This window comes from Emys orbicularis, chromosome 3 (genome assembly GCF_028017835.1).
Source record: "Emys orbicularis isolate rEmyOrb1 chromosome 3, rEmyOrb1.hap1, whole genome shotgun sequence".
Taxonomy (NCBI): domain Eukaryota; kingdom Metazoa; phylum Chordata; order Testudines; family Emydidae; genus Emys; species Emys orbicularis.
Window position 1 is genome coordinate 115,723,281 of NC_088685.1, and position 27,678 is coordinate 115,750,958.

The following is a 27,678-nucleotide window of genomic DNA, read 5'->3' on the forward strand; positions in this document are numbered from 1 at the left end:
CCTCTTGTGCTCTTCTTATACTTTTTTCTGGCTTCATTCCACACTCTCTCCTACTATAAGTTATGTAATATTTTGAGTATAGTGTTACCTCATTTTTCCTTTTCTCTGTATCTTGTTCTTTCTTTTTTCTGTATTGTATTCCTTCTTCTCTCCCCAAACTTTGTGTGTTCTGTCTCACAATTCTAATGTATCTTCTCTATCTCTTCCTCTGTTGCCCATCTCCCCTCACATTCACATCTCTATACCTTTATGCACCTTCATCCAGCTCATGCACATCTCTCTGTCCCTTTCTCCCCATTCCTGGTTCTTCCCCCTCTTACTTTCCAGTTAAAACAGCAATGGCCCTTGATTTCCTCTTTCTGACGAAAGGGCAGTGGTTTCAACCATTCTGCTCTCCTACTCCCATCTTAAGCAAACGGGACTGGCCCCTGGAATGTTCTTTCATGCTCTTCCTTCCTTTTAAAGGAGCAGTAGGAGCCCCTATGCAGCCCTAATCCCATGCTTGCCCTCTTCCTGTAGGGGGAAGAAGCTAGGAGCGGCAAAGGCTTTGTTCGCTGGCTTCATTCAGTTCGCTCACCTGCTCCAACTTTTAACTTCCCCTGAATTGGGCAAATGGGTTATTTTTTCAAGCCCAGCCTGTAGTCTGCCTTAGGCTATATCTCCATTAGGAATCTCAGTGAATCCCCAACCAGTATTAGCACTAATGGGACTCCTAATGTAGATGAGGCTTTTGCATCTGAATCAGTTTTTAACTTCCCTGATAGATTAAGTTGACAGTATGCTAGTTAGAGGTATTTTTGAAAAATTGTCCGTCTGAAACAGTTGTTTTCAACATTGTCTTAAGATGCCCCAAATTAGTATTTTGGTGCTTGTCTCTTCCCACATATTTGTTCCATTTTTGTTTTACTTTAGAAGTTTAAGGGATGTCGAGTTTGGCCTTCAGCAAAACAAGGGAAGGGCTTGTGGGTCTCTGAAGATGTATTTTGAGCTGTCATGCTAAATTACATTGTGGAAATTATTTTGTATAATTTGCAATCAGCCAGAGGCCTTGACTAGGATGGAGCCCCATTGTGCTAGGCGCTATACAAACATATAGTAAACAAGTCTCTGCCCCAAAAAGGCTTACAGTCTTGTTGAATAACCACATCATTCTTTATCCAAAGTATTTATTGGGTGTTGAGGGTAAATAGACTTCAAACTAAAAAGTGGATTTTAAACAGTCACCCTACTTAGCTACTAAGCTTTCAGCTGTTGTAATGACTAAATATCATTAGTTCTCCAGTGACCTTAAGCCATATCTACCCAGGGAATTTTTACAAAAAAAGCATTACTAATTCCTGTTCACAGCACTGTTAATAGCATTGGTAGTTGTAATGCAGCTGGCTCTCTAGTAACAGTTTTCAGCACTGTCTTGACACACTGCTGCCATGTAATCATGCTGAGCAATGTTATCTATGATTTTACTGTGGTGGAGTCTGGTTGCATTTAATGTTGTTCCATGTGAAGATAGGGCTTTAGAATAGAAATAAAGGTTGACCAAAAAGGTGGTGAATCTTGAGCTGCTCTCCTATGACTTGTCACTGAGAAGCCCTGGGTTGAATTAAGAACTCGACTGACCAGCAAATTTTAAACTTGGTTAAACTGTACTGTTATCTTCGAGGCAGGGCTTAAAGTCAGTGGGGGAGGGAGGAACTGTGGTGGAACACAGTTACTTCTTCTTTATAAACAGCAGACTTTGTCTTCATTTCTCAGGCTTGAGGGAGTGCATTTCTCTCAGGGTTCCCCTTTCTTAGTGGCAGGTGAGGTGAGGACTTGCCAAGCAGAGGAATCTGAATTGTGAACAAGAGGAATTGCTATTGCCTGGCTGGGAAATTTCTGGTCCTTCAAGCCTTCTTCCCAGTAGGTGGAACAGCAGCATCAACTGTTGAGAGATGAAGTCCCTTTTCTGTCTCTTCTACAAAAGTTCTTTGTAGAACAGGTCAAAGAGGAGGAGAGGCTAGAAGAGCAGACACCAAATCCTCCAGCAGTTCTCTTCCTCTCTCCACATTCCAGAAGGGAAAGATTCCAGGATTCCTGTAACAGCCTATCTCCCTCTCCCTTCAATGTCCTGTAGTGAAGTAGATATGGGGTTAAGTAAATTTTGGTGTGGTGTAAAAACTCTGGTTTACATGGGAACAAGGATATAGGACGGGGTGGGCAAACTTTTTGGCCCAAAGGCCACATCGGGGTTGCGCAACTGTATGGAGAACTGGGTAGGGAAGGCTGTGCCTCCCCAAACAGCCTGGCCCCCGCCCCCATCTGCCCCTTCCCACCACCTGACTGCCCCCTTCAGAACCCTCCAACCCCCCTGCTCCTTGTCCCCTGACCGCCCCCTCCCGGAACCCCCGCCCCCATCCAACGCCCCTACTCCCTGTCCCCTGAGTGACCTCCCAACCCCTATCCACATCCCTGCCCCCTGGCGGGCCCCCCGGGACTCCCACTCCCAACCCTCCCTGTTTCCCATCCCCTGACCGCCCTCCCAGAACCTCTGCCCCATCCAACCGCCCCCTCCTCCCTGACTGCCCCCCAGGACTCCCTGCCCCCTTACCAGCAGCAGGAGCTCGCAGCCGCGACACCTGGCCAAAGCCAGCTGCACTCCCCACGCTGCCCAGTGGGAGCGGCAGGCCAGAGTGCGGCCTGCGCGGTGGCGTGGCTGTGGGGGAAGGGGAATAGCGGGGGAGGGGCTGGGGACTAGACTCCCCGGCCGGGAGCCCAGGGGCTGGGCAGGACGGTCCCGCGGGCCGGTTGTGACCCGTGGGCCGTAGTTTGCCCATGTCTGATATAGGATTAAAACAGAATCTTGGAGGGGTCAAGTGATGATGGAGGAGTGAATTTTAGGGAAATCCAACTCAAAAAAACAAACCAGAAGAGGAGGTAGGGAAAACAGTGGAGAGATAAAAGGAAGAAGATGTACAGTAAATTTAGTAGACACCAAATAATACATTTTAAAATTACTGGAGCTTGGTGCTGAAATGTTGCAATAAAAATACTCAATATAAATGTGAGGAGTGCATGGTTGTGTGTGGCGGAGAGATGCACAATCTCCAGTATTTGTATGGCTAGGATGGGAAAATAACTTGCCCTGAGCCTGCTTTTTGGTTTCTTTGTTTGCTTTACTAGCCTCTAACTTGCCTCTGACAAGTTACGGACAAATACTAGATAACTTAACTTTTTTGTGTTAGTTCAAAAGAGACATTTTACGATCGTAACATTTTCTAAAATGCAGCCGATTATATCTTTAAAAAAATTGGAGGGAAAGGGTGCTCATTTTTATTTGTTTTTGTAGCAATTTCTGTTCTCCGTCCCTGCCAAATTGAAACTATGGCATTTATAAGAATTGATGTGTGAAGTATCAGGGATGTGTCCCCCTTCCTCCACTGCAGGATGCGTACATGCACAATTGCATGCAGTTTGTCTTGCTTGGTTGGCCCTTTGTTGGAACTCCTTTCAGCTACATTTCTTTTTCCCTTTCTCTTTCCCATAGTGCAACCCATCACCACAAGATGATGAAGTGCCACATCACAACATTACTTTGAGACCTGTCACCAAGACCACCAAAACTGGTGAGCTTCCCCTCCTGCTTTGCTCTGCTTTAACTACTGTTCATAAGAGTTCTGGAACATTAGCTAAACTGCCTTCTTGCTTATTCATTCATCTTTGAAAGTGACAGAAATATTGTAAAGGAAAAAAGCAATATTTTTGTCACACATTTGATTAAAATATTGCCAATATTAGGGCCCTCTTAATTTTTTTTCAATTTTTTGCTGCTACTTAGGAATCTGTCAACTGTTGTTGAAGCAGCTTTTCATGAAGTGATGTTTGAAACAGAGGTCTGAGCTGAAGGCTGTCTTAGAAACAGAAGCATTGGGTCAGCCCCCCCCCCCCCAAAAGGTTTCATTTATGGACACTGCATAACTTTTTTCAGGAGGTATGGCTTTTAAGCAGGTTCCTGTAACTCAATGCCTGCTGCAGAGAGATTCAGCAGATTAGTAAATAGATGCTCTTGTCAGGCACATGACTGCATCTGATATATGGCTTGAAAAAATCTCTTCACTTAGGGTGAATAGGAAGCTTTTCCAGTGTTCTGCCATCAACTTCTGCAGAATATAAGGTTTCATATAAAATAAAGTTTCTATTCCTTTCTGGTTACAAAGATAACCTACCGAGTGTGAACCACGTATGCTGTCTCCTAAGTTTGCAGAAGTCTAATGTGCCTCTGCTCCAATGTGCTTTGCCAAACTACAACAGTGTGATATTAACAGAATTGGTCAGTTTGAAAGCTGCTATTGAGAGCACTAATGGGCAACACTTAAACTGATAACAGTTTTGCGCTGCTGTTCATTTACACAGATTTTTAAACTGTACAATGGGCAGACACAGAAGCTGTTCACTGGGAGAAGAGGCTAGGTGAGAAGACACTCCTCTGGCATCAGCCAGAAAGTTGAAGGAAAGTAAAGTAGTAAAGAATGATACAAACCCCAGTAGCAGCCAGGTCACACTGCAGTTAAGGATGGAAATAGTGCAGTCTTTAGGGACTGGAGATGGGTGGGGCATTTCAAATGTATCACTGTGTGTTTTACATATAGGATTCACGGACTATACCCTGTAGGATCCTAGCATTCTTCCCTTTCCCAGCAAGAGAGGATGGTTGGCTTTTTGTAAGGCATTATTCCTGAATGTTGGTGCCCCACCTTCCATTTCGGGGTAAAATCCTGGTCCCATTGAAATCAATGGGGGTTTTGCACTTTACTTCAGTGGGGCTAGGATTTCACCATGGGTCTCCAGCTTGCTTAGTAGGACATTAGCAAATTCCAGGACATTAGCAAATGAGTAGACTGGAACAAGAGAGAAGGAAAGATTTGTAGGATGAGTTAGAAAATAGAAGTACAGTTTGTAAATAGAAATACCTTTTTTTAGGGAAAGGAAAAGACAGTTAAAACGAGGTGTAATAACTGGGACTAGGTGAAAAGTGTTTGCAAAGATACTTCAATGTCATTACTATTGAACTGCTTTTTACAGTATTCAACCAGCTCTTCAGCTGGTTACATAATATTTGAGTGTTAATTACAAGATACTGGTGAAATTCAATGAATAAAAAAAGTGCTATTCGATCAGCTATATTGAGTTTAACTTTGAAAAAATATGAAGTAGATAGTTGATTAACATGTTAAAACTAAATATAGAATACCAAGTGTACAACTATTGTGTCCTTTAAATCGCTGAATAGGGATTGTCTCTGTGCATTGCCTTGGGATCATGGCAGCACAGGTATCCATCCTGGCTAGTAGGTTTAGACTTCAGGTTAGCAGGTATTAAGTGGATTTTTGTCAGACACATACCTAATGCAGGTGTCAAAATATGTATAAATACTTTTTAGAACTGCACACTGTGTCTCATGGATATGTTTAAGGTTAATCAAGCTTTATCTGGATTCTAAAATTTGACTTAAGCTGTTTCCTGGCAGAGTAATTGGCTGTATTATAATTGTAAGAAGATTATACTTAAATTTTTACTCTGACTTTTAGTTTCAAGGAAATTCCCTATAACCTACAGTATCTTGAAGTCAAAGTAACATCTAATGGTACTAGCAGAGTTGATGAGGGCTGCAAGCTTCCTTCCTGTTGAAATTGGCCAGCAGACCAATACAAACTGTAGCTTGTGTTTTCTTCAATGCAGATCCAATGGCAACTCTGCGGAATGTGTTTTCCACTCACCAGCAATGAGCAGAAAGTGCTTGCCAACACAAATGAGATCCTGAAATCTGCAACATTTCTTCACAGAATATAGTTCTCACACTGATACAGTTATTTAGCCAGAAAAGTAGACAGAAGGAGTATGCTAGCATGAATTACTGTAAAACTAGTTTTCTGGTTTGAAGTCTGTTGGGAATCCCAAAGAAATGGCAAAACAATATTTCAGTTTTCTGTCTTGGGGTCCCCAGTGATGCTCCCAGTTTGTAATAAAGGCAAGATATTGCTTTAGGTTGTCATGCTAATGAGTGTGGTCAAATGCTCTTAAGTCAGCAGTGTTAACAATGATATGTAAACGTCTATAATTTTATATTTTCCAACATGCTAATCTTTCTAATATTTTCTATCATTTCTGACTAGTGCATTTTTTTTTAGTTTGGTAGAAGTATAGCATTGCAGCTTTAATTGTGCCTTTTGAACTTAAGGATTGTATGCTTGCTTACACTGAGGATTTTATCATAAATAGGGCTTTATACTTGATCCCTTTATGTCTACCTAATTTATCAAAAAGCTTTGTATTATTAAAAGGAATGATAAACTTTTTCCTTTTATCATTTGTTCCAGAAAAGAGAAGAAAATCTTCTCTTATCATGAAATTATAACATAAGCACAAAGTTTTATTCATACCTTTGTTCTTGCCAGTTTCTGTGGAAAAAGTCCACATCTGCGTTTTTAAATTAGCCCTGCCCATAACCCACATTTTAGTATTTTTGCAGGGAAAGCATTAAAAAATTGGAATGGGTGAAAATTTGAATCCTTCTCAAATACGAGGTTAAGTATAATACTGTACCACTTTATCTGCATAAAATTGGTCCTCTGCTCTTCTAAAAGTTGGACAGATTTTATTAACTGAGGATCTTTTGGCTTTGTTACATGGTAGTATCCTGTATCTGTGTTTTCAGTTGAAAAGAAAATATCCAGACCTCCAACTTTACTTGTGTCTCATGAAATTGTTGAGAACTGCCCCATATTTTATCATAAAAATGAAGTTTTCAGCTTTGTATTTTTAGCTTCCTGGAAACATCTGGTGCCTTGCCATAGCTACGAATAGAGGAAAAAAATTAAAACTTTTTTTGTATAAACTAGAGAGAGTAACAAATAGCTAGAATTTCACAGTTGTGAATTGTACTTTGATGAAAATCATTGGAAACTTCAAATTATTTTACAAATGTTAATCACCATGTCTATTTTGAGGTATTTATCAGATGCCTATTACCTTGGTATCTATGCATCAAACTTAATTATTTAGAAAACACAAATTCCAGAAGGTGTAGAAGAGGCGTTTTAACCATCTCATTATTCTGAATTGTGTGTTTGGGTTTTTTCCCCTCTTTTTTTGGTAAGAAGTTATTACTTGAGAGAGGTTTTGTTGAAAAGATCAGATGCACAGGGCCACATGTATTCCATGATTACATGACTGTAGAATCCACCCCTTACCACAAAATTGTGCTCTAGAATCAAAAGTTGCATTTCAAATTGTTTTTAACCCATGTTGCAAAGATAACCTTCCAAATGGGAGGAGTATAAATTGAAGCATAATTGTCTTCCTGGGCTTGTAAACAGCATGGAACAATAGCTTCAAGTGACATGTGAACTGCTCACATTCATCACAATAGGGTATTAACTCTCTAGAATCTAGTTATGACAATTTAAATTTTGACATGGTTAGTTATTAGGGCTGTCGATTAATCGCAGTTAACTCGCGCGATTAACTAAAAAAAAATTCATCACGATTAACCGCAGTTTTAATTGCCTTGTTAAACAATAGAATACCAGTTGAAATTTATTAAATATTTTTGGATGTTTTTCAAATTTTCAAATCTATTGATTTCAATTACAACACAGAATACAAAGTGTACAGTGCTCACTTTATATTACTTTTGATTACAAATATTTGCACTGTAAAAATGACAAACCAAAGAAATAGTATTTTTCAGTTCACCTCATACAAGTACTGTAGTGCAATCTCTTTATCATGAAAGTTGAACTTACAAATGTAGATTTTGTTGTTCTTGTTACATAACTGCACTCCATAACAAAACAATGTAAAACTTTAGCACCTACAAGTCCACCCAGTCCTACTTCTTTTTCAGCCAATCGCTAAGAGAAACAAGTTTGTTTACATTTGCGGGAGATAATGCTGCCTGCTTCTTATTTACTTGCCTTATATCTTCTGGATTGAAGTAGCATACTTGCTTGTAAATGGTATCTTCTGAAATACCACTTTCTGGTCCTTTTTGACAGAAGAATATGTTCTCATGTGGAAGTTGTGGAGAGGAGAAAAGACGAGTGCCTTCCATGAAAATCCTAGATAGCTGAGTTTTGAGCCCAAGTATTTATAACAAAATTTGATTGATTGGGGCTGAATGGTTCAATTGAACTTCTTGCCTTATGGCTCAAATTCTGTCTTAAATCACTGGCAAAAATGAGTGTAGTCTCATCTTAATTCTGGTTTAAGGTTTTCCTTTCAGTTTTTTGGGGGGATGGGAATTGGCACTCTTCACCTTCAGTATTTTTAAGAGGGCAGGAGATTCTAAAGCTTCTTGAGGGAAACATTTCAAGATTTTTCCCTTTTTGGGGGCTATTTGTTCTAGTACTTCCAGTGTAACTAGACTGGCTGTAGTCCCCAAATCCACATATGGTGTTACATAAACACTTGAGAACTGATAGTATTTTTGAAGCGATTTACCCCTCACTGGAGCTAATTTCTGTCTTAAAGACAATCCCATTCGTGAGTTGGGAAAATACCTGTGTGTGTATTTCTGTATATAAAGACATAGGGCTACTGGAGCGGGGTGAACGCCCGCTCCAGCCCTGAAGGGGTTGGAAAAGCCCTGCAGAGGGCTGGGGTGGAGTAAAGGAGCAAAACCCCGGCTGATTGGGGAAGTGGCTGCAGCTGGGGCCACGCCCCAAACTGAGCCACTCAGCCTTATAAGAAGGCCAGGGTAGTCAGAGCAGAGGAGTCTCTCTCTGACAGGAAAGAGAGACAGGCCTGGCTGCAGGGAGCTCACCTGGGGACCTAGAGTAAGGCAGGGCTGGGGAAAGCCCTTGGGGGCTGGGAAGCCCTAGGCCAGCAACTCCCCAGGCTGCAGGGCCTGGTCCTAGCCCAAATAGGTATTGGGGTTGCACAGGGGCAGCCAGAGGGTGGGTAAAGGCAGACAGTCCAAACCCCTTGTTGCTGGTGACGATTGACTGATAGACTGCAGTCTGCCCCAGGGCGCGGGGGCTAGATGGTGACTGGCAGTAGCCACAACTGAGGCGACATTGGGATAGGGGGTGGGGGTTCCCCTGGGTGGGGAGACCCAGAGAGAGAGTGGGGTACTGCCGGGGGGGCAGCAACTAAGCCAAGGGCACCGGGGTCCGGGAGGGACACGGGGGGCCAAAGACAGGCGGGACACCTGGCCTGCAGAGGGCGCTCCGGAGGCTGGTGAGCTAATTCCCGAGACGACCAGCAGGAGGCGCCGCAGGGGTGAGTCCGTGCCTGATTACAGCTACACTCAGGATTCATGTGATACAGAAACAAGGCTCTTTGCATCTCTGTTCCCAGTGGTGGCACACTAAATCATCTCCTGTGCTCTTGCTTAGAATCTTTCCTGCCCTGAGTCCTACCTTTTCTCTCTGGGGTTGTCCACATGAAGACTGGGGCCTGGTCAACACTGAAAACTTAAATTGACATAGTTATAGTGCTCAGGGGTGTTTTTAAAAAATAAAAATCCATACCCCTGAGTGCAGCTGCTATGCTGACCTAATCTTTGCTGTAGGTGCAGCTATGTCAATGGAAGAATGTTTTTGTCAACCTAACTACTGTTTCTCGGGGAAGAGGAGTTTCTATAGTGATGGGAGAAACACCTTAATCTACACTTTAGGGTTACAGCAGCATAGTTATGCTGAGATAGCGCTCCTGTAGTATAGACGTGGTCTGAGTGTGTACCAAGCCAGAGTGTAAATCTATAGCACGCTAGTCTGCTCTACACTAAGTCACTGTGAGTACGACTACTTTGCAATAAAACATCCGCAGCATGGCCCTGGCTGGCCCATGTCACCTGACACAGGCTTGGGTTGCAAGGCTAAAAATTGCAGAGTAGACTCTCAGGCTGGAGCCTGGGCTCTGAAACCCTGCAAGATGTGGGGGGTCTCAAAGCCCTGGTTCCAATCTGAGCTGGAATATCTACACTGTAATTTTTTTAACCCTGTAGTCCAAACTCTGGAAGCCTGAGTCAGTTGACCCTGGCTCTGAGGCTCAGTGCCTCAAGTTGTGTTTTTTTTTTTGTTTTTGTTTTATTGCAGTGTAGACATATCCTGTATGTGTCTCTGGCTCCTCTGGAATTTTCTATTAACTTCATTTATTTCTGTTTTCTTTGTTTTGTCTATTTTTCTCTCTCCCACATACTATTTTTTGTGTTCTCACACTAGATCATTCTCCCATAACCAGTCCCATGTGCAGGTGTAGGTGTACATATGCTTAGTTAGACTAGCCTGCCATGGCAACTCTTTGATTGGTGGATGGTGGTTGGGGTAACTATCCTTACCCAACTGCCACCTCTTTCTTGGACTGAGAAGGAAACTTAGGAGTCAGGGAACAGCTGGGGTTGAGGAAGGAGTGGGAGGCCCAGAGCCTAGGAAGGAACTATCTTGTGCATGAGGAGAGGGCTTTGAACCTCAAGAAGAGCTAAGGGATCCAGAGCAGAGAAGGAGCTGCAACTGTGGCTGCTGAGGGCAGAGGTGGTCCCCAAGGAAGAACTAGAGCAGCAGGCACATCAGGCTTTCTACACTAGAGAATTTGGACCAAGAAGCAGTTCCTGACTGAGAGGTTTCTGCTTTAGAGTAACCCAATACAGAGTGCTAGAGAAAAGGAAAGTGGATAGGCTGGCAAGGTATAGCAGCATTGGACAGATTTGCTGCCCATGCAGTGTGCTGCTGGTCTTGGCTGTTGCTTTCTTTTGGTCATCCTGGGCAGAAGGTCGGACCCTTCATACATCCTCAGCACAGTGAGAACACAGGATCGCACTTAGCTTTTCGATGTTTTTGTCTATTTTTTGTCTATTTTTTTCCTCTGATATTTTTTTAATATTGGTTTTGCTTCCCTTGTGTTAACTTTTAATCCTGTCTAACTGCCTGTTCCCTCTGAGGCATCTTTGTTTTCTTTAGAGCTCCTGTTCCCTAAATCAATTATTAGTTTTGCAATAACACTTAGAGGTCCCAGTGTGCTAGGCATTATAAACCATATATAAGAAACGTTGCTGCCCCAAACAGTTTCCATTCTAAGTCAGTGATGTCCATCTGTTTCATCCCGAAGGCAGAACATATTTCAAAACACAAAGGGCCACAATTTTACCCTTTCTTAGCTTGCTCAGTGAGCCAAAATTCAGTGTCTTGTTTCCTGCAGGGGGAGAAACTGATGAGTCAGGTAGCTCTTTGCAATCCTGTTTATTTACAAAAAGTGTACCCATAGTCTGTTTTCCTGAACATAGTAGGAATCAAAGAGGTGGCAATTTCTTTGCTCATAATTCCAAGCCTTTTCCCAAAAAGCTCTATTGGCTTTCTCTCAAGACCATGTTACTAGTGTTTTTCTTGCTGTCTCTTGGTTTTCCTGCTGCCTTCTGTCTGCTTCTGAGTTCTGACTCTCTCTCACACCTCCACTCAATAATTCCCACCCCCTTTGTGTTTGCATTTAGACCCCAGAGGAGACCCCTCAGACTGCATGGCTCAACTCCTACTCCTCTCTGGCTGTGCTGATCTATTGGGGCAGTAGCTTCCATTATTTCAGCTGTTGATAAACAAAAAGGCATTTAGCCTGAATGGAAGGTGGTTATGTTTGTGACATGGCAAACCAACTAACCTGTGTATGACCCATAACAACTTAATAAGCGGCATTGCAATTGTAATCAGGATAATTCACTTGTGTGGATATTAAAGAAAATTAATTAGCCTAGCAATCTCCAACCCATTCACTTTGTATCGATAAGAATAATTACAAAGTGTATTTGTCTTTTTATTTATATCCTGTTAGAAGTTTACCAATGTAATCAAACTAGCTTGTAGATATTAAGTCCCATTCATGTCTTAATTGCCTTTACATTATGTATGCTACTGTATAAAGTTAACCTTAAGATCAAAGATGTGAGCTATTGCAGGAAACTAATAATATCTATATTGTCTTCATCTTCTCTATCCCTGTTATAATGAATGACCGGCAGTGGCCTTATGTAAATCAGTGTAACTAGATTACCTGTCTATGCACAGAAAATAGAATTTTAACTTCAAAGGATGGGTCAGTGTGTGCTCAAGAAAGAAGGATCTGCAGTCGAATGCTGTGTTCAAAACACTTGACCGCTTGTTTCAGCTATAAAAGAGAAATCTCAGGCCTGATGCTGCCATCTCTAGTTTGCTGAACTTAAAAAGGGAAAGTTTAAACTGTGGAGCTGAGATCTTCCAAGTAGTTACTTGGAATACCCTGGAAAATGCATAGAAAGATTCTAACGTACTCTACATCTAAGCTGTCATTTGACGTCTACTCTTTGGAATGCTTCCAGGGAGACTTTTGTGCAAACCAGCACACTCGCCATCAATGCTACAATTCTGATCTAAGGACTTGGCAATCTTTTGTAATGTATGTGATTCTTTTAACCATTTAATAACTCTTCTTTTTCTTATTATTAATAAAATCTTTAGTTAATTGACTAAGGATTGGCCGACAGCCTGATATTTGGGTAAGATTTGAAATATATATATATTGATCTGGGGGTGAGTGTCTGAACCTTAGGGATTGATAGAATCTGATGTATGGTGAATTGGGTTTTCAGTAACCTCTCATCATATAAGACCAGTTTGTCTGGATGGGAACCAGGGGCCGGAATGCCTAAAGGGGACTGTATTTTAGCTTCTTGTTAACCAGTGTGGTGCTACAGAAGCTCCTTTGTTCCTGGTTTGGTGGATCTAATTATAGAATAAACCACCAGGTTTTGGGTTGTGTTTGCCCTTTTTCTTGCAGTCTGCCCTGAATGTGGCATTGTCAGTGGTGGTCCATTCTAAGCGCTGGTCACAATGTTGACCAGCTTCGGCGAGCTTTTTGACTGCCCATAGATCAGACAGCTTGCTGGGAATAATCTAGCCTGTAGCATAATAAATATTTTGGGGCAAATTCTCTTTCCTGAAACTACCCATAAGTCTTCTGTTGATGATTCCCCTGGCATGGTGAGTCCCCAGTAGGTGTTGAGCCAGCGTAGTTGGCTTCTACACTTCCCTTTCCACAGCCTCTGGTGCAGAGGATATGTTAAGGAGCAAGTAGAGAGAACTTGCTGGGCTCCTGCTATCTCTGCTAGGAGCACTGTACTAGTGTAGGCAAAGCCCTCCTGGGATGGATGCAGCTATACCAGCAAAGCTAACTTTGTATTAGTGTAGTAAAACCAGTCCTGGAAGTGAAACCAGCTACACTAGGCGCTTTTGTTGGCACACTATCACAGGTATCACACCTCTCCATACCCTTGACTGACTGTTATGCTGACTGGCTTTTACCTGGTGTATGGTCTCTTGGGAACAAGTGACCTAATGCAAGTTAGAGCAGCCCCCAAGCTGTTTTAACCTGTGCTCGGCCTGGGGCAGAGAATGAGGCAGCTGTAGTTTAGTGGTTGGTTCTCCACTTCTCTTCTACACCTCTTCTCCCCCAGCCCGGGCAGCCCTAGGTAGCTGCATTGAGAAGGGGAGCCATTCTTTGCTATATCTCCCACAGGTTGGCAGGAAAGTAGACAATGGAGCAGTCCTGCGCTCTTCTCCCTTACTTGAAATGCAGCAAGTAACCTGCAGTGGCAGCTCTTGAGCAGCTGCAGCAGGGACGGGACCGCCTCTGCTCAGAGCACTTCTTATTCACCTTGGGTGAATGGGGACTATAAGGGCAGCGGGGGGGGGGGGGGGCAGTGCCCCACCCCTAGACTGTAGCCACAGGGCTGATTCAAACAACTCAGCTTAAAAATTGTAGGGCATGGTTCAGGGAGCACATTTTCAATTCATAATAGAATTGAAATTTTTTGCTCAATACAGTTGCCTTTTAGGGACACATGTTAAACACCACTGTTTTAAACAAATGATCATGGGAGAAGGTGATTCCAGGTAAAAACAGAGTTGTGGTGGGTAACCTTGCTAGTTCCATGACTTTTGCATATGTCTTTGTTTTCACATGAACTTCAGAAGAAGTCATGGGATAAGGTGGCAAGGGAAAGATGAAAAAAAAATAGACTGGAGGGGACCTTCATAGGTCATATAGCCCAGTCATCTGCACTGAGGTGGGACTTAGTAGTATCTAGACCCTCCCTAACCTGTTCTTAATAACCTCCAATGACTGAGATTCCATGGTCTCCCTAGGTAACTTGGTTCCAGTGCTTAACTACCCTTACAGTTAGGAAGTTTTTCCTAATGTCTAACGGTAACCTAAATCACCATTGCTGCAGTTTAAGCCCATTACTTCTTGTCCTGTCCTCAGTGGATAAGGAGAACAAGTTTTCACCTTCCTCTTTATAACAACCTTTTATGTACTTGAAGACTTTTATCATGTCCCCCCTCAGTCTTCACTTCTTCAGACTAAACAAACCCACTTTTTCAGTGTTTCCTTCTAGGTCATGTTTTCTAGACCTTTAATTTGTTGCTCTCCTCTGAATTTGCTCCCCAATTTGTCCACATCTTTCCCAAAGTGTGGTGCCCAGAACTGTACACGCTACTGGAATTGAGACCTTATCAGTGCTGAGTAGAGTGGAAGAATTAATTCTTGCTTACAACACTCCTACTAATACATCCCAGAATGTTGTTTGCTTTTTTTGTGTGTGTGTGTGGGGGGGGAGGCAACAGTATTACATTAACTCATATTTAGTTTGTGATCCACTATAACCACCAGATCTTCTTCTGCAATACCTCTTCCTAGGCGGTCATTTCCCATTTTTCTATTTGTGCAATTGATTATTCCATCGTAAGTGTAGTGCTTTGCATTTGTCCTTATTGAATTTCATCCTACTGTGTTTATTTCAGACCACTTCAATTTGCCAAGCTCATTTTGAGTTCTAATCCTGTCCTCTAAGCACTTGCAACCCCTCCCAGCTGGGTATTCTCTGCCGACTTTATAAGTGTACTCTCTATGCCAGTATCCAAATCCCTTATGAAGTTATTACATAGAACTGGACCCAGGACGGATCTCTGCAGAACCCAACTGGATATGTCCTTCCAGCTTGACTGTGAATCTTTGATTACAGTTTTCCAACCAGTAGTGTATCCATCTTATAATAGGTTCATCTAGGCTATTTTTCCCTTGGTTTTTTTTTTTTTTTTTTTTTTTGAGGTCATGTGAGACAGTATCAAAAGCCTTATGAAAGTTGAGACCTATCACAGCTACTGCTTTCTCCCTATCCACAAGGCTTATTACCCTGTCAAAGAAAGCAATGTTGCCAACTCTAGTAATTTCATCACAAGACTTGTCATATTTAGTATGACCACAATTTCTAGATTACTTGAGAATTTCAGCTTTCACTTAGTTTCTACCCCTTACTGTTCAAGAGAAGATTTTGAAAACGTGACCTCTCAAGGTGGGGGGGGGGGAAACAGAAGGTAAATAGACTCCTATTTATTTATTTCTCTAATCATAATTGTTGAGAATCTACGATTTTCAAAGAGTTGGCTTGACAGTAGTGAGAAGGGACTTGGGGATGCTATGGGGAAAAGACAAAGGAGATGGGGGGAAGGAAAAGGAGGAAGGGAAAAATGGAGATGAGCAGAAAGTGAGGTGAGCTTTGAAGGGGTTATGGGGCAGTGTGGGAGAGAGGGTGAAGCAAAATGCTAATCAGAAGTGAGGAAAGAATGTCAAACATTTTCCGAAGTTGGAATCTGACATTGCCAGAGGCTAGGAAGGTGTGAGGGTGTGCTGCAAGCTCCACTGTCAGCTGCTTCTGTGGACAAGTCTTTGGCTTCTGTGCTGGCTTTGCCCTTTGAGTTTCTCCTCTGAACCCAACTTGCAGGAGGGGTGGGGGAGGGGACTACATGGGGCCTAGTGCCCGTTTTCTACAGAACTTTCAAGAACTTTGACTCCATCATTCATTTCATTCTGTTAAAGGGAAGTAGTTGACAGTATTTTAGGTAGCTTGACTAACACTAGAGGAAAAGAATCACTGCTAGTGTCAGTTTCTTTTCTCTCTGCCTCCTTTTTGCTTGTTCTCCTTTTCTGATACCCTTAACAGAAGAAGAAAATGATCCCTTTACATTGTCATGGCCATGCCTCTTACACAGCAGCTCTTTTGTATTTATGCTTTGAAACTGAATCAGAATATATTATTATAATCAATTTCAAATTGCTGCAGATTTTGGGCAAGTATAATTGTATATTGTGATTGAAATGGGAATTCTGCAGTATTTTCGTAGCTGAGTAAATAACAAAATGTGGACCTGAGTAAATGTGCCACTACTGCAATTCGGTGCCAAATTTAAGGCTCTGCAATTTGTATACATTACTAAATGAACTCTGTTCAGTTCATTTGGCATACTCAGTTCAAGGGAGTCCCAGAATTGGAATTGCAGGGTTGTTTCAGGTCAGGATTGAGGTGCATTGGCAGAACTGTTTGAGAATATGTTCACAGTGCCTTCCTGCAGTATACCTGGACTAAATTAATGTTAATATAATGAGCCTTATTTTTATTCGAAACTTGAAGTACTTCATGTTCTCAACTCTTTAAGATTAATGTAGGTTAGTGGAAGGATATGAATGTTCTCTTTAGCAGATTGATATGATAGAAAACTCATTCAGTTTTCTGATGGACAGTCTAGGTTGTAAAGCAGGGGTAGGCAACCTTTCAGAAGTGGTGTACCGAGTCTTCATTTATTCACTTTAATTTAAGGTTTTGTGTGCCGGTAATACATGTTAACGTTTTTTAGAAGGTGTCTCTAAGTCTATATTATATAACTAAACTATTGTTGTATGTAAAGTAAACAAGGTTTTCAAAATGTTTAAGAAGCTTCATTTAAAATTAAATTAAAATGCTGATCTTACGCCGCCAGCCTGCTCAGCCCGCTTCCAGCCTGGTGTTCTGTTCACCTAGGCCTGCAGCGGGCTGAGCAGGGCCTGTGGTCGGGACGCCGGCTGGCAAGGGGCCAGCAGCTGGGACCCCAGACCTGGGGAGGGCGGGGGTCAGGGCAGAGGGTGCAGGGCAGAAGACTGGGTGTGGGGGGGGGGTTCAGAGGTCAGGGCAGAAGGCCGGGGGTGTGGGGGGATTCAGGGGTCAGGGCAGAAGGCTAGCGGGTGTGGGGGTGCAGGGCAGACGGCTGGATGTGTGGGGGGTTCAGGGGTAAGGGCAGAGGGCTGGGGGTGTGTGGGGTACAGGGCAGAAGGCTGGGTGTTGGGGGGACTCGAGGTGCAGGGCAGAGGGCTGGGGGTGTGTGGAGGTGCAGGGCAGAAGGCTGGGTGTGGGGGGGTTCAGGGCAGAGGGCTGGGGTGTGTGTGGAGGTGCAGGGCAGAGGGCTGGGGGTGGGGGGGGGTTCAGGGCAGAGGGCTGAGTATTGGGGGCGACTCGAGGTCAGGGCAGAGGGCTAGGGTGCTCGGCTCGTGGGGGTGCTCCCAGCCCCCTGCCCTGAGCAGCTCATGGCAGGGGGCTGGGAGGGATATGCCCTGTTCCACCCCCTTCCCCCAGGCTCCGTCCCTACCTCTCTCTGCCTGCGAGCACGCTTCTGCTCCGCTCCCGCTCCCCCTCCCCCTCGCAAAGGCCATCGCCGGCAGGGAGAGGGAGGGGGAGGAGGGGCCAGAAGGCACCAAGCTGCGGGAAGAAGCGGGGGAGGGGGAAGCTTGGCTGCCGCAGGACCAAGCTTCTGCCTCCCACTCCCGCAGGGGAGAGCGGTGAGCGGGGGGGCTGAGTGGGGCGGGGGGCTGGAACCTCCCCCTCCCCCCCCCCCCCCCGCTCTCCCCTGCCGGGGCAGGAGGCAGAAGCTTGGTCCTGCGGCAGCCAAGCTTCCCTCTTCCCCCAGCGTGGCGCTTTCTGGCCCCTCCGCCCCGCAGCCTCCTCTCACTGGGCAGGCAGCGTGCCACTCAAAATCGGCTCGCGTGCCATGTTTGGCACGTGTGCCATAGGTTGCCGACGCCTGTTGTAAAGTCTCGGGAGCCGCTGAAGATTTCAGCTGTTGAACTTAATGTCTATTTTGGCTTCTCATAAATTAAATATTTTAGGCCAATGTCAAGTTTTACCCAAATGATGTAAGAAGAGTGAGAATTGTTGAAAGGTACTTGAAAAATCTACTAAACCTGTGCACTGGGAAGGGCCTAGGAGAGTGTTTAAATTTATTATGAAGTGTGAAACTCAAGGTCTACCTGGGAAAAAATGTTTGTTAAAATTTCTGTGGTGGTTTTGAGAAACCAAACCTTGATGTGCTTAGGCCGAGTGATGATTTTCTCACCTTCTGCTTTTGGAAGCAGCATAAACATGATTGCTTAAATATTTGCTCAGAATAGAATTAAGCAGTGGCAATTTGGCAGTTTTATTTGTAGTTAGCAAAATGCTATTTACTCTGTAGCTGTCTTTTTATAAAGAAAAAAAAAGAGAGAGAGAGAAAACTGTGTCCATATGGCTTATTGGTGCAGTCTGAGTTCACATAACAGTTTATCACCAAGTGAGATACTGAAAATAATTTTATAAAATAACATTTGGCCTTTCTGAGCCAAATGCTTGTGGCTGTCGTCATGCTGAAAATGCAGTGTAGTTGTAGCCGTGTCAGTCCCAGGATATTAGAGAGACAAGGTGGGCGGGTAATATCTTTTATTGGACCAACTTCTGTTGGTGAGAGACACACTATATCTGACCTATCAGCCCTCATTGTCAAAGGAAACTTGCACAGCACTTTCAGAAGACTAATATTACTCTGCTAGACACCAAAAATCATGGCGTGAACAGAGACACTGGATTTATGGCTTATTACAACAATCACTTCCTCTTTTTGTCCTATGACTGCAGAGGTGTTAATGGACCACTCTACTATGAATTGTCAAGTACTCCTTGTTTTAACAGGGCTACCACTCTGAAACCTTTTCCCCTACTGTTACTCACACCTTCTTGTCAACTGTTTGAAATGGGCCATCCTGATTATCACTACAAAAGATTTTTCCTCCTGCTGATAATAGCCTACCTTAATTGATTAGTCTTGTTAGAGTTGGTATGGCAACACCTATTTTTTCAGGTTCTCTGTGTGTGTATATATATATATATCTTCCTACTGTATTTTTCCAGTGCATGCATCCGATTAAGTGGGTTTTAGCCCATGAAAGCTTATGCCCAAATAAATGTGTTAGTCTCTAAGGCAGTGTTTTTCAACCTTTTTTTGGGCAAAGGCACACTTGTTTCATGAAAAAAATCACGAGGCACACCACCATTAGAAAATGTTAAAAAATTTAACTCTGTGCCTATATTGACTATATATAAAGTAATTCTCTTGAATAGGAATCAAATAAACACAAAGAAAGTATTTTATAATTACTTTATTATGAAATAGTAAGTAAACAGAAATATGAAAAAATATAAAATACTTTATTCAGTGCGCAATATTTTTTTCCCACGGCACACCAGGCAACATCTCGCGGCACACTAGTGTGCCGCGGAACAGTGGTTGAAAAACACTGCTCTAAGGTGCGACAAGTACTCGTTCTTTTTGCTGATACAGACTAACACGGCTACCACTCTGAAACCTATGCTAAACAGTGTTACTCTTTGCATTTTGCTATGATGGTGGGAGTTTCTTTCCAAAATCTAAAGGAAAGCTGTGTGTGTCTTGAAGGCATATCTCTTTCTCTCTAATGGAAGCTGGTCCAGTAAAAGATATTTCCTCACCCACCTTGCCTCTCTAATATCCTGCTGAAAAGGCATAATTTGTGAAACTAGTTGTACAGACTCTCCATGTTAGTATCATAGAATATCAGGGTTGGAAGGGACTTCAGGAGGTCATCTAGTCCAACCCCCTGCTCAAAGCAGGACCAATCCCCAGACAGATTTTTGCCCCAGATCCCTAAATGGCCCTCTCAAGGATTGAACTCTCAACCCTGGGTTTAGCAGTCCAATGCTCAAACCACTGAGCTATATGCTAGAATATTTTCTCTCTTTTGATTGGCTAAAACTATTGTGTTGGTGAAAACACTGGAAGCCATTAGCACTCCTATTTCACCTGAACTGGTCGGAATTTTTTGTAATATTCCATAATGTAAAAAAGGCCTTACCATAGTAAGATTGAGGCTCTATCTGATCTCTCAGGCCCCATCTCATAAGAATGGTCATACTGGGTCAGACCAAAGGTCCATCTAGCTCAGTATCCTATCTTCCAACAGTGGCTAATGCCATGTGCCCCTGAGGGAATGAACAGAACAGGTAATCATTGAGTGATCCATTCCCTGTTGCTCATTCCCAGCTTCTGGCAAACAGAGGCTAGGGACACCATCTCTCCCCATCCTGGCTAATAGCCATTGATGGACCTATTCTCCATGAATGTATCTAGTTCCTTTTTGAACCCTGTTAGTCTTGGCTTTCACAGCAACCTCTGGCAAAGCGTTCCACAGGTTGACTGTGCGTTGTGTGAAGAAATACTTCCTTTTGTTTGTTTTAAACCTGCTGCCTGTTAATTTAATTTGGTGACCCCCTAGTTCTTGTGTTATGAGAAGGAGTAAATAACAGTTCCTTATTTACTTTCTCCACACCAGTCATGATTTTATAGACCTCTATCATATCCCCCTGAGTCATCTCTTTTTCCAAGCTGAAAAGTCCCAGTCTTATTAATCTCTCCTCATACGGAAGCCGTTCCATACCCCAAATCAAAAAAATCTCAAAAAAAGATGTATTAGAATTGGAAAAGGTACAGAAAAGGGCAACAAAAATGATTAGGGGTTCACAAAATGAAATTAATAGGCAGGAGGTTTAAAACAAACAAAAGCATAATAGGAAGTAGGTTTAAAACAAACCATTTTGAAGCACTTGGAGGAGAGGAAGGTGATCAGGAACAGTCAACATGGATTCACCAAGGGCAAGTCATGCCTGACCAACCTGATTGCCTTCTATGATGAGATAACTGGCCCTGTGGATATGGGGAAAGCAGTGGACATGATATATCTTGACTTTAGCAAAGCTTTTGGTACAGTCTCCCACAGTATTCTTGCCAGCAAATAAAAAAAGTATGGATTGGATGAATGGACTAGAAGGTGGATAGAAAGCTGGCTAGATTGTCTGGCTCAACAGGTGCTGATCAACGGCTTGATGTCTAGTTGGCAGCCGGTATCAAGCGGAGTGCCCCAGGGTCGGTCCTGGGGCACTCAACATCTTCATTAATGATCTGGATAATGGGATAGATTGCACCCTCAGCAAGTTCACGGATGACACTAAGCTGGGGGGCGAGGTAGATATGCTGGAGGGTAGGGATAGGGTCCAGAGTGACCTAGACAAATTGGAGGATTGGGCCAAAAGAAATCTGATGAGGTTCAACAAGGACAAGTGCAGAGTCCTGCACTTAGGATGGAAGAATTCCATGCACTGCTACAGGCTGGGGACCAACTGGCTAAGCAGCAGTTCTGCAGAAAAGGACCTGGGGATTACAGTGGATGAGAAGCTGGATATGAGTCAGCAGTGTGCCCTTTTTTGCCAAGAAGGCTAATGGCATATTGGGCTGCATTAGTAGGAGCATTGCCAGCAGATCGAGGGAAATGATTATTTCCCCTCTGCAGCACTGGTGAGGCCACATCTGGAGTATTGCGTCCAGTTTTGCCTCTCTCCTCCTCCCCCCCCACCCCCCCCGAAAGGATGTGGACAAATTGGAGAGGGCAATGAAAATGATCAGGGGGCTGGGGCAAATGACTTATGAGGAGAGGCTGAGGGAACTGGGCTTGTTTAGTCTGCAGAAGAAAAGAGTGAGGGGGGATTTGATAGCAGCCTTCAACTACCTGAAGGGGGGGGTCCCAAAGAGGATGGAGCTAGGCTGTTCTCAGTGTTGGCAGATGCCAGAACAAGGAGCAATCATCTCAAGTTGCAGTGGGGGAGGTCTAAGTTGGATATTGGGAAACACTGTCTCACTATTAGGGTGGTGAAGCACTGGAATGGGTTACCTAGGTGGAATCTCCTTTCTTAGAGGTTTTTAAGGCCTGGCTTGACAAGCCCTGGCTGGGATGATTTAGTTAGTATTGGTCCTGCTTTGAGCAGGCGGTTGGACAAGATGACCTCCTGAGGTCTCTTCCAACCCTAATCTTCTATGATTCTTCTAAGTATTTCTTCACACAACGCACAGTCAACCAGTGGAACTCTTTGCCAGAGATGATGTGAAGGTCAAGACTACAACAGGGTTAAAAAAACAACTAGATAAGTTTATGGAGGATAGGTCCATAAATGGCTATAAGCCAGGATGGACAGGGAAGCAAAATCATGCTCTGAAGTGTCCTGAGTCTGTTTGCCAGAAGCTGGGAAAGGGTGACGGGATGGATCACTTTATTAATTACCTGTTCTGTTCATTCCCGCTGAAGCACCTGGCATTGGCCACTGTTGGAACAGGATACTGGGCTAGATGGGCCATTCGTCTGACCCAGTGTGGCCATTCTTATGTTCTTGTAGTTGAGTTCCACAGCCAAAAGCCCTGTGCTGGGTGTCATGATTTCAGTCAGAAGCTGCTATGTAGTTGAATGTAGCTAACATACTTGGGTACAGGAAAAGAGCAGCAGTATTTGAAATATTTGGTCCTTAGCCTGTTTAAAGCTTTAAAGCTGAGGACTATGAATTGAACTGAGAAATGTATTGGGAGCCAGTTTAGAGGGCAGAGTATGACAAATTTGGAGCTGCTTTGTAATGATTTATGAATACTACATGTTGACCTAGTTGTTGAGATATTTTGTGTGTGTGTATATATGTATGTATATGTATGTATATATATATATATATAAAAAATAATAATAGAGAGAGAGAGAGATTTTGTTTAATAGAGGCTGTCAGGAAAAACAAGCAGGAAGAGAGAGAGTGGCTCAAGATAAGCCACCTTTTGGTAAACACTTAAAGGATTGTTAAAGGATAATGACTGAATAATAATGGGAGTTTGTCTGTGAAGTGCGTAATAGGATTTCTGATGCGAATAGAGATGGTTTACATGACCTCAAACATGAGTTATTAGACCAGACAAACTAAAAAGTCTAGGGAATGGGTGATCTGAAACGGTCTCCATTTGCAACCAATTGAGTGGTTCAATGACTGGGGCAAGAGCAACTGTCCAAAAATTTGTAAATGTGGGTTTGCAAATTGGACCTCTGGAATTTTGAGCAAGAAGTCCGGGTTGCTGAAATAGTGGATGAGCTGCTAATTGGTTTGGATTTCATTTTCGCTAATACCTGTTTAATCAATACCAGGAAAGGTGTCTTACAAACTCAGTCAGTGGAAATTCCTTTAAAGCGATAGTTGAGGTAAGACACACAGTTTTGCAGGCAACTGATTTGCAGTGAAAAATTGTCCTGCCCCTTCTCCCATCCTCCCCACTCCCGCAGAAACCATTATAACACCTACATGCTGTGATAGCTTTCCAGTAAGGGAAAGATGGGGAGTGGTTGAAACCTGTTTTGAGACCCACTGTCGGGAGTGGGGTGGGCAGGCGGGGGTGTGGAATCTTAGGGCACATCTTCACTACCCGCCAGATCGGCGGGTAGCGATCGATCTATCGGGGATCGATTTATCGCGTCTAGTTTAGACGTGATAAAATCGATCCCCGATCGCTCTGCCGTCGACTCCGGAACTCCACCGCAGCGAGAGGCAGAAGCGGAGTCGACGGGGGAGCGGCAGCGGTCAACTCGCTGCCGTCCTCACAGCCAGGTAAGTCGACCTAAAATACGCAACTTCAGCTACGCTATTCGCATAGCTGAAGTTGCATATCTTAGGTCGACCCCCCTCGCGGGCCCTCCCCCCCCCCCCCAGTGTAGACCTAGCCTTAGCTCTTAAAGCTTTTGTGGATCTGAACCAAGGACTGATCCCTATTCATTTGCTGAATGTAGCAGCAAATAGTAAAAAAGAGAAAATGTTTCAGTGGTCAGCAGGGTGTAATTTAGCACTTTCAGAGTTTATAAAAAAAAAAAAAAAAAAAAAAGGCTCTTGTGACTGCTCCTGTCTTGGCCTATCCATGTTTCAAAACCCCTCACATATTTCACACAGATGCTAGTGCTTACGGTTTGGGGAACAGAATTTCACCTTGGCTCCCTTCCCGAATCTGAGAATGTAGCTGTGGAAGTTGGGGCTGGAAAAATTGTTACAGAGGTGAATTCCCCCATTCGAACAACATGGTAGGGGCTGCCTCAGCTGGCAAATTCCACAAAAACAGTAGGCATTCTTCAGGGACTGATTGAAAGAGGCCTCTCACTGGTGGTTGAAAGAAAGTACATCAGGGAGTGAAAAATTACACAGGGGTTTGGATGGGAATAAAAATCAATTTTGGTTGGTGATGTGGAAACATCTTGACAGAAGGACACTGTACATATGTAGATAGTTAACCTTGTATCATTTGTAACTTGTTAACATTTATTTTCTTTCTGTTTGGGATGGATCATTGAGTGTCACCATTTTAAGATGCATCAGTATGATCAGTGAAGCTGAAGTGGGAGTACTATCATGAGCTGGGTGAATCCTTGTTAAGGGAGGAATTAAAAATCATTTTCAAACTGATGTGTGAATACACCCTTCGCTTAAGCTAGTTGTAAGAAACATTTAAGGGGCCACATCTAAAACAAGGCCTAAAATATCTTCCTGGAAACTAGCACAGTGTGGACAGGAGTTCCACTGGGTAGTGTGACCAGGGGCAGGGATGTGTGTGTGTGCATGTGAGAGAGAGAGAGAACGAACAGGAACACACAGATACTGAGAATAGACACCAGCAACAGAGAGGCATAGGCAAGAAAGGCAAGCAGTAGCCTGTGAGCGCAGAGTGTGACTGTGGAAAAAACTGGAAGGAGTTTTTGGGTCCATTGGTTCAAGAGGATTGCGGTTGTAAGTTGAGAAACTGCTTCTTTTTGTTCTTGGTTCCTCCTGTGTTCAAAGAAGCAGAACTTTGTATTTTCCTTATAAATGAACAAGGTTACATAAAAGAGAAAACCAGACTCCGTCAATTTCTGCTTCCAGCTGGAACTCTCCATGGCACTGGAAACTTGATTACCCACACAGGTTGAAACAGGGTAACAGTATCGCAGGATATTGTAGCCTGGGGCTTGGTCTAAGGCTATGTCTACACTTGCACTGCTACAGTGAGAGACGGTAGCTATGTGGCTGGAAGAATTCTTCCATCAACCTAGCACTGTCTACACAGGGTTACGTCAGCTTAATTGTATTGCTCAAAGTGTAGATTTTTTCCCCCCATCCCCTGAGCAACTTAGCTGGGGTGAACTAACTTTTTAGAGGAGAGACCTGGCCTACAGCTTAGGTCAACCTAGCTACATCAATCGGGGCTCTGAGAAACTTCATGCCGGGTGTGACATTAGGTCAACCTAACCTCAGCTGTAGACACAACTCTTGAAGAAGTGGATTTGCTACAGCGACAGAAAAAAACCAGCTTTCTCTGTAGTAAGTGTCGTTGCAACTGTGCTGGTGGAGTGCTGGTAGTGTTACTCCTGAGGGAATTCTGCACCAAAAATGTAAAAATTCTGAGCACAATATTTTGAAATTCTGCACATTTTATTTGTCAAATAAATGTGGAGGCTCAAGCATGGCAGTGGGGAGCACAGGCTACTGGTTGTACAGAGGTGGGAGATCACCCTACAGCCCTCCACTCCTTCCCTCCACAGGAGACAGACTCGGTGGTGAGGTTGCACCTGACTATGGCACAGCACAAGGGCTGGGTCCTGCCCCAGAAACACCCCGGGGCCCTGCCCCTTTGTGCCAGGTGCACCAGATGTGGGCAGGCAGGCTCATCCTGGCAGGATAAAAGTGTGGGATGATGCAGGTGTGGGGTGAGAGGGTTCTGTGTGGGGCAGTCTGGGTGCAGGCAGCTCAGTGGGGACTCCAGGGGGGAATCTGGATCCACAGGGGCACGATGTGGGGTTCCAGGTGGAGAGGGACTGGGACTCTGCACGGGAGTCCATGTGAAGGTGATTGGGGCTCAGTGGGGGGGTCGGGGTGGGGGGGGGAGAGGCTCGGTGGTGGTCCTGGTTCAAGGGGAGGGCTCAGCGGGGGAGGGGGTCTGGGTGCAGTGGAACTCTGGATGCAGTGTGGGAGCCATGGCGGGGTGGGCGTTTGGGTGCAGGGGGCTTAGCTGGGGAATCTGGGTATGGGGGGGGGGAAATCTAGAGGCATGGGGGTTGGGCAGACAGGGCAGCAGCAGCTCCCTGTATAGTGACCCCTCCTCCAGTGGCTGAGGAACCGGGGGTGGGGCGTGGAATGTGGAGCTTCCTGCACCCGGGGGAGGTTTCTGGGGGCAGGTCTGACCCTACCCCAGACCCTACCCCAGCTGCTCCTTGCAGGGGAAGAGGAAGTCCCATTCTCCCTAGCTGGGCTGGGATTAGCAACTGAGCCCAGCACACAATAGGAGCCACCTTCCTCCCCATGATTTACCTCTCTGCTGGCTGCTTTGGGTGCCCGAAACAACATGCCCGCATGGCTGGGGAGGGGCACGTGACTGCACTTGCAGCTTCCCTGTTAGAAGTTACTTTTCTGCAGGGAAGCAAAGAAATCAGTGGGGGACATGAATTCTGTGCACACACAGTGGTGCAGAATTCCCCCAGGAGAAACTTAAGGCATGTCTTTATTGGCAACATTAAAACACTGCCGCGGCATTGCTTTAACGTGGCTTGTGTAGTCGCGGCAAACACCTCCACAAGGGGAATAGTTACCAGCGCTGGGAGCACAGTGCCAGTGTAGACAAACCCTTAGTGTAGACAATACCTTAAGAATGGGAGAATTGCAGAATTTCACTCCAGGATGGGAAAATGCATGAGACTGGACACCTGAGGGCGTGCACTCAGAGACCGGAAAGGGAACAGAGGTGCAGCTACCCCTGTGACCATAACACAGAGGACTGGAGTGATGTTCTTACTGGTCCACTTGCAAGGTGGACTGCTGCATGTTACATACGTTACAGCCAGGGTTAGCCCTAAGGTGAGGTGTTGCTGTAGTTTATCCTGGATCTGACAAATGAGGCAGGAATAGCTGCAGGAAGCCATTTAAGATGGTAAATTGTCGTTGCCTGGCTAACCAAGAAAACAGCATTTCTAGCCTACCACCTGTATTTGGATGTCAGGAACAGTGATGAGTCTAACTTGGAGTCTGCACAACCTTGACTGCTGGAGGGTAAACGTGGGAAGATGGCATAAGTTTTGCCAATTTTCCAAAGTGAACACTTCTCTCTTATCTGGATTAAGCTTGAAGCAGCTACTTTCCTACTACGTTCCATCCTCACTTAATTTAGTAGAAAAACTTTTGTTTGTTGACAGAGACACAGTTCTGTGTCATCTACATACTGATGTCCTAAAATCTGTAGTCTTGTAATGTCTTCCAGTGAACTCAAATGTTGAATAATAGGTGACAGAGTAAAGCCCTGACGGTGAGACATTGAGGAACAGGAGCAGGTGCTTGTCGCAACTCTCTGTACTCTTTCTGGAAGACCTCATGAAAATAGCAGAAAACAGCATGCTGCCATGCTTAACAATAATGTTTCTAAAATAGGAATATGTGCTTAAAAAAAACTTAGGTACCATATTCCTGTCATGTTTGAAAGTCTAAAAGAAAGTAAGTAGCTTGAGTTAAAGTTAATAAAATATCAGAATTTAACTGGTGAAAATGCTTTTGTTCTTCATATGCACTTAAAATCATGTTTCCAAGTGGATAGCTATCAAACTTCTAAAGATAAGAAAGATGGATGTGAATATCACGCTAAAACGGAACTTCAAGGAAGT

The 27,678-nt window shown here is 44.1% G+C and overlaps 1 protein-coding gene across 1 annotated transcript in view; it reads left to right on the forward strand.

Moving 5' to 3' along the window:
• Nucleotides 1–3,534: 3,534 nt before the first annotated feature.
• The window catches only part of TAB2 (TGF-beta activated kinase 1 (MAP3K7) binding protein 2), a 125,653-nt gene continuing 101,509 nt past the window's right edge, over nucleotides 3,535–27,678 (forward strand). The window contains exon 1 of the mRNA XM_065401285.1: nucleotides 3,535–3,602. The gene's annotated coding sequence lies outside the window, so the exon portion shown is untranslated. The remainder of the gene's footprint in view (nucleotides 3,603–27,678) is intronic.